We start from the raw sequence: 7,270 nt of genomic DNA, 5'->3' as shown, positions 1-7,270 counted from the left end.
TATATACTTTCACAAGGTATCAACCAATTCAATAGCTGAAATTGTTAGTCGATTGAGCGAATGTTGCTCAAGCATGTCGACTTTTCCAATGCACATATAATCATACCTTATTCTTTGGGCTTTTCGAGCGTACTAATGGAATTTATTACAGCAGCCAACACTCACCTCCAGCCCAAGGTTCTTCGGAATACAACTGGATATAACCACGTGCACGAATGCCTTGGTCTTAGCCGGATAGAACGACTCGCACGAATGCCTTCGGGTCTTAGCCCGGATGTAGCCACTAGCACAATTGCCTTCAAGTCTTAACCCGGATACAATTTCCAGCATAAATGTCGTCGGGACTTAGCCCGGATATCATTCAATTGCTCATGCACACATACATCAATAATCATTAGACATTCATGTTTCATTTTCGTTACTAAGGCTCAAACACAAATGTAATCGCTAGCATAATCGCCTTCGGGACTTAGCCCGGGTATCATTCAAATACTCATACACACATAAATCAATAATCATTACACATCCATATTTCATTTCACATAATTCAAGTAGGGTCACTTCTTGAGGACTTACCTCGGATGTTGCCGAACGGCTTTTACGGCTATTCGATCACTTTTTCCTTCCCCTTGTCCAATTGTGGCCCTCTAAGCTCTTGAGCTAATTCAAACAAATTCAATTTATTAAAACCTCATTATGCTAGCTTATGGCCGAACATGACAAGGAGTTTAAATGGTCATATGGCCACCCTTTAGCTTGAATACACAATGGTCATGCACATTTTATACTACATCAAGCAATTCAATACAATTCATTCAAGCATCAAGGAAAAGCTAAGGCCATCAATAGGCTACCTAAGGCCGAATATACTTGTCCAATTTGAGGCCAATTATACACTTAATACCACACAAAACAGCATGCATTTTACTAGTTAATGTTTTACATATTGTGGCTCAATACTTATAATATAGCATCAAGCACTCATATGGCCGATTATACTTAGTCATACTTGCACCAAATCAACAATAAATTCCAAGATTTCCACATCATATGTGTACTAGGCCGAATGTACTTGCAATTTCACAAACATTCTTCAACATTTTCTTCTTTAAACAAACATATTCATCACTTACTTCATAACCAAAACATCATGTGCAAACATATATATACATATATGTGCATGGCCGAATTTCAAGGTGTCCCTAGCCATCCAAAACACAAATTTTAACTAACATGCAAGAAGCATGAACCATGCTCATGAATGCATCATGGCCGAATACATCACAATCATGCCCCTTTCAACTTCAATCATGGTTAAACAAAAGAAAACTTAATGTCTTACTCAAGATGGCTACAAAGAAATTTCAAGAGTAGACAATCCATCATTGCATGCATCATCATCAAGCTTCACACTTAGCATGCAATGGCTTTATCACAATATCAACTTTGACCAAATACCACTTCCATGGCATAACAAGGATTTGAACCATGGCTAACATGAACATCAAGTTGGCAACTAAAACATGCATGAATCTCATGACACAACCTCATACATACCTTAATCTTGGTGCAAGTTTAGCCAAATCTCCTTCTAGATCTCTTCTAAACAAATAAAATGAAGCAAAATCTCTTCTTCCCTTAGTATTTTCGGCCAAAAGGAGAGAACAAGGATGAACAAAAATTTTCTGTTTTCCTTCTTAGTTGCACGGCAATGGGGGGGGAATGCTACACTCTCACACACATTTTTTTTTTTTGTTTCTCTTCCCACATCTAATTATTAATCATTTCTTTCATGCTCCATTAACAAAACATGTTTCAACATGTTTTTTTGCCCATAACCCATGTCATGGCGGCCACCACCTATAAAGGGGAATTTGACATGCAAGTCCATTATTTTGCATGCATGCTTTAATTAGTCATCACACATTTCCCTATCGTACTTTCAAAGTTCACTACTAAGTCCTTTCTAGTGGAATTCACCTTTATAACACTAAATCAATCATCAAAAAATGTCATACATGAGCATACACATATTATAGGCATCAAAATAAATTTTGAATTATTTTTATGCCTCGGTTTTGTGGTCCCGAAACCACATTCCGACTAGGGTCAATTTTGGACTGTCACACGCCACTAGGGAGCTATGAAGGTGGCGTGTAAGTGTTGGGGGAAGACCTGGGTTCAATTCCCTTTGTTGGCAAATAGATGCATTTTTTTTTTAGTACAGGAGGGGTAAGTGTTGGAGTTCAGGTGGATTCTGCTAGAGGAGAGTTGGATCAGTTTAACTGCTTGGATTAAGGAGTGATAAGGGGAGAGATTTAAGGGATTGGGATGAGGCTAGGAGTTAGCCGAATGGGGGGAATTGAAGAGGGAAAATCGGCAGGGGGATTATGAGGGTAGTATTTCGGCACTTAGGGTATTGTTGGTGCCGTTTTCTTCTGCTTTTACACCTTAGGATTGTTCTTTTCTCTCTTTTTCCTCTCTAGCCGAAACTACCACCTCCCCTATTCTTCTTCTTCTATTTTTTCTTCTTCAAACTATTCATCATACCTACTATTCATCAACACTTTTGCCGAATCCATAAAAGCCGAAATCCTGTGATCACTGCTTGTGCCGATTTCTTCAAAGCCAGGTTCTCCTATGTTCTTTTGCTTTTATTAATTTACAAATTATCTTTTCTTAATCACGGATTCTGATCGCAATTCTACTTCAAGGTTGTAGCCCGCATTATCATCTCCTTCATCACACAAAAGCAAAAACCATAGAATTGGGGGCTTATAGCGAAACTTCAAAACTCGGGAGTCGAGTTTTACCATCGTTTGAAAGATAAATCGCACTGATTGCGTGGAGATCAAAAAGGAGTAAGGGGTAAGTGTTCATCATCTCAGATCTGGTTATATTTTACAAAGTTAGGAAAAGCCGAAGTCCCTAAAATATAGAGAGGCTGTCGAATTGGGCATGTGGCTCTAAAGGTTTTTAACTGACGTTTTTTGTCAATGACTAGAGTCTTCTTAAGCGTTGAATTAAAGGCGTGGTTCATTGGAGCAATCACATTCAGAGCTAGCTATCGATTTTGGCAAAAAGGTAAGGTTTCGAAGGCTTTTTAGGGATATGGTTTGATCATAGATAAGTAAGTTTTGGGGGTTTAGTGATTATGGTTTGTAAATAAGAACTATGCTAATCAATTGTAGGACATCGGAAGTGATCTCAGTAGCAGTCGTCGCGAATCAGGTGTGTACCGAACACCCTTTCTTAGTTCAATTCGGCAAAAGCCGAAATGCCGAAATTCCGGCATTTCATGGTCATGTGAGTATGCGAATGCTCTCAAGTCATAGAATGATTGTTAGATCTGGCACCGCAAGGTGGTAAGCACGTTCGCGTGACGTTTTAGCGTATTTCGGAAAAAGGGCTCGATGGGCAAAAACGGGCCCAATGGGCTTACGGACCAATATGGGTAAGAGATGGGCAAATTAGCACATTAGGTAGATGGTGGAATCAAATTGCATAAAACGATAAAATTACTAAATTAGCTTGTGCAAGAGCGTAGATCACGAAATTACCCTAAAGAGCACAATTAAAATTACCCTAAAGAGCAAAATTACCGATATACCCCTAGGGTTTTAAATTGGTGAACCGCTTGATTGATTACTACTGTATTTTGCATGATATGCATTTATTAATATCTGTTGCATGGGATTGGGGTATTAATGGAGGAAGTATCGAAAGTGGTTCATCCACGTCTTGGAGGCTTTGCCTCAATCGACTGAATTTGAGTGGCGCTTCGCAACTGTGGTGTGTGTAGAAATTTGGGTGGGTTGAGATATTCCCACATGGTGTGTAGGGTTGGTGCAGGGGTAGTGTAGCGGTTGGTGGGTTGAGTAGTGTCCCAGATGGGCTTGCATTCATTATTACTTGTTGTTACTCATGTTATCGAACGGGCCTATGGGCCACACTTGTTATGTAAAAAGGGCTAAGGCCTTGCATCAGATTCGAAAAGGGCTTGACCCTCTGTGTATTGTTATCTGAATAGGGCTTAGGCCCAATGGGCTCGAGCTGAATTGGGCTTTGGATGGGTTTCAGATACACCGAGTTTTCCCAAACTCACCCCTTCCTCTTCCATCCTTGCGGTGAGCCCTAGAATTGGTGGACTTGGAGTCAAGGGATTCAGAGTGGCCATGAAGATTGATTGACGATTTTAAATAAGTTTAGCCTTTAATTTGGATTATTTTATTTTTATCATGCTTAAAGTTGTAATAAGGCCGCTCTTTTTAATTACTTATATTTTGGGGATTATTAAACTGGCTAGCACTAGGGTTCGTTTATAAAATCTACTTGTTTTTAAAAAGATCACGATGACGCGCAAAGTTTCCGCAAAGTAAATGTTTTCCCAAGAAAAATAAATATTTTAAGCAAACGATTTGCAACCTTAATCATTTTCTTAAGCTAGTCATAATCAAACGGTTTTCTCAAAATTATACGAGATGTTAGAGTGTGGCAATGGCGGTGTGCATGTCTAGGATTGGATCCGAAGAGAGCTTGGTACTTAAGCAGTCCGACGGACTCACCTCCTCTTCTTTCTAGTTTCCTACCTGGTGCGCAGCTTCCATTCACTTTAACTTACTTTTAAAAGTGTCTTTTACAACACCAACTCAGCTTTTCCAAACTAAGTGTTTTGAACGCATCAATGTGGCGCATCAGATCCGGTCATAACATCCAGGCCGGGTTTGGGGTGTTACAACTATAGCAAATAGTTCCTTTTCAGTTACCATATAACTAAGTTCGGCTCCCGTCAAAGTTCTACTTGAATAGTAAATGGTGTGGTACACTTTATTTTTTCTTTGACCTATCATAGCTCCAACTGAATAATCACTTGCATTGCATATCAACTCAAAAGGTGTGCTCCAATCGGGTGTAATGATTATTGGGGCTAAGATTAACCATTTTTCAGCACTTCAAAAGCTTTTAAACATACTTTGTTGAAATCAAATATTGTATCTTTCTCTAACAACAAACACAACAGTTTAAAAAGTTTTTGAGAAATTTGTGATAAACCTTCGGTAAAAACCGTCATGGCCTAAGAAACTTCTAACTCCTTTCACATTCATTGGGGCTGGTAATCTTTCAATTACGTTCACCTTTGCTTTGTCTACTTTAATTCCTTTCTTTGAAATTCTATGCCCTAAGACAATCCCTTCCTTAACCATAAAATGACATTTCTCCCAGTTAAGGATAGGATTCGTTTCTTCACATCTCATCAGTACCTTAGCCAAGTTACTCAAACAAATATCATAAGTGTTACCAAAAACAGAAAAATCATCCATGAAAACCTCAACAAAATTTTCAACTATATCAGTGAATATTGCCATCATGGATCGTTGAAAGGTTGCAGGTGCATTGCATAAACCAAAAGGCATTCGCCTAAAAGCAAACGTACCGTACGAACAAGTAAAGGTTGTTTTATGTTGGTCTTCTAAAGCTACAACTATTTCGTTATATCCCGAATAACCATCTAAAAAACAATAGAATTCATTACTTGCCAGCTGATCTAACATCTGATCCATAAAAGGAAACGGAAAGTGGTCCTTCTGAGTGGCTTTATTTAGCTTTCTGTAGTCAACACAAATTCTCCAGCCAGTAACAGTTCTTGTTAGGATCAATTCGTTACGCTCATTCTTAACAATCGTAATTCCACCTTTTTTGGTACACACTGCACCGGACTTACGCATGAATTATCTGAAATAGGATAGATGATTCCTGCATCTAGCCATTTGATCACTTCCTTTCTCAGAACATCCTTCATAATAGGATTGAGCTTCCTTTGCCCATCAATACGAGCTTTTTCACCTTCCTCTATAATAATTTTATACATGCAAAATGAAGGGCTTATACCTCGAATATTAGCTATGGTCCAACGAATTGCATTCTCAAATTTCTTTAGAATAGAAATTATTTGCTCCTCTTGATCTTTTGTCAATTCTGCTGAAATAATCACATGCAAAGTGGAACAGTCACCTAAATAAATGTATTTCAAATGGGAAGGAACTACCTTTAGTTCGAGCGTAGGTGGTTCTTTGATTGACAATTTGGGTTGCACAAATTCTCTGACTTCCAACTCTAATGGTTCAAATCATATGGATTGAATAAAATTTCTCAGATTGGCTTTCACCAGAACCATATTTTTTTTCACTTTCTTCATCCTCCAAAGGGTCAAACCCTAAGGCTTTCTCTAATGGATCTTTTTCAAAATTACTTTCCATAGAAATTAAGGTGTCTATCTCTTTCATAAATGAACACTCTTTTGTCCAATCGGGAAATTTCATTGCTTTAAGAATGTTAAAAGTTACCTGATCATCTTGAACTTGCATGGTGAGTTTGCCTATCTGCACATCAATTAACGTTCTTTTCGTGTCTAGGAAAGGTCTCCCAAGGATAATTGGCACTTCGTTAACTACTTCAAAATCTAGAATAATGAAATTAGCAGGAAAAATAAATTTATCTACTATTACCAAAACATCCTCGACCTTCCCTTCGGGGTATACTACAGATCAATCCGCTAGCTAAAGCGTCACAGTTGTTGGTCTTACATCTCCTCTCCCTAGCATCTTGAAACTAGACTTAGGCATCAAGTTGATACTTGCTGCTAAGTCACACAAAGCTTTACCAATAGTAAGATTCACCAATGTTACAGGATATCGTAAAGCTTTTTGGACCTTTCAATTTTGGTGGCAGCTTGTTCTGCAGGAATGTACTGCACTCCTTTGTCAAGGCGACAGTCTCATACTCACTCAATTGTTTCTTCTTGGATAGTACATCCTTCATAAACTTCACATAATTTGACATCTTTTCTAAAGCCTCCACCAATGGAATATTGATGTGTAATTGCTTCAGAACATCCAAAAAATTCTTAAATTGTTCCTCTTGTTTTTGCTTGTGCTGCTACAATCTTTGCGGATATGGAGGTGATGGAACTTTCGGTTGAACTGGACAACTCTTCTGAGTAGGTAAATCTGCATCCAAAGAAGATGCTAAAGTATCTGAATTCACTAAGTTAGGATTTACCTTGCCAGTCTTTGCATATTATGGTTCCTTTGGTGTTGGAATTTCAACAGCTGGTTGATTCTTTTTAACGGGCTTATCTTCGACCTCAATCAATCGGTGTTCTAGAATTTTACCACTTTGCAATGCCACTACCTTAATATGTTCTTTACCCAAATTTCTTGGATTCTCAGTATCGCTTAGCAAGGTTTTTTGTGGTTTATTACAAAGCTCC

This window comes from Gossypium arboreum, chromosome 11, assembly GCF_025698485.1.
Source record: "Gossypium arboreum isolate Shixiya-1 chromosome 11, ASM2569848v2, whole genome shotgun sequence".
Taxonomy (NCBI): domain Eukaryota; kingdom Viridiplantae; phylum Streptophyta; class Magnoliopsida; order Malvales; family Malvaceae; genus Gossypium; species Gossypium arboreum.
The sequence above is the reverse complement of the archived record's forward strand: the minus strand, read 5'-3'. Positions refer to the sequence as shown.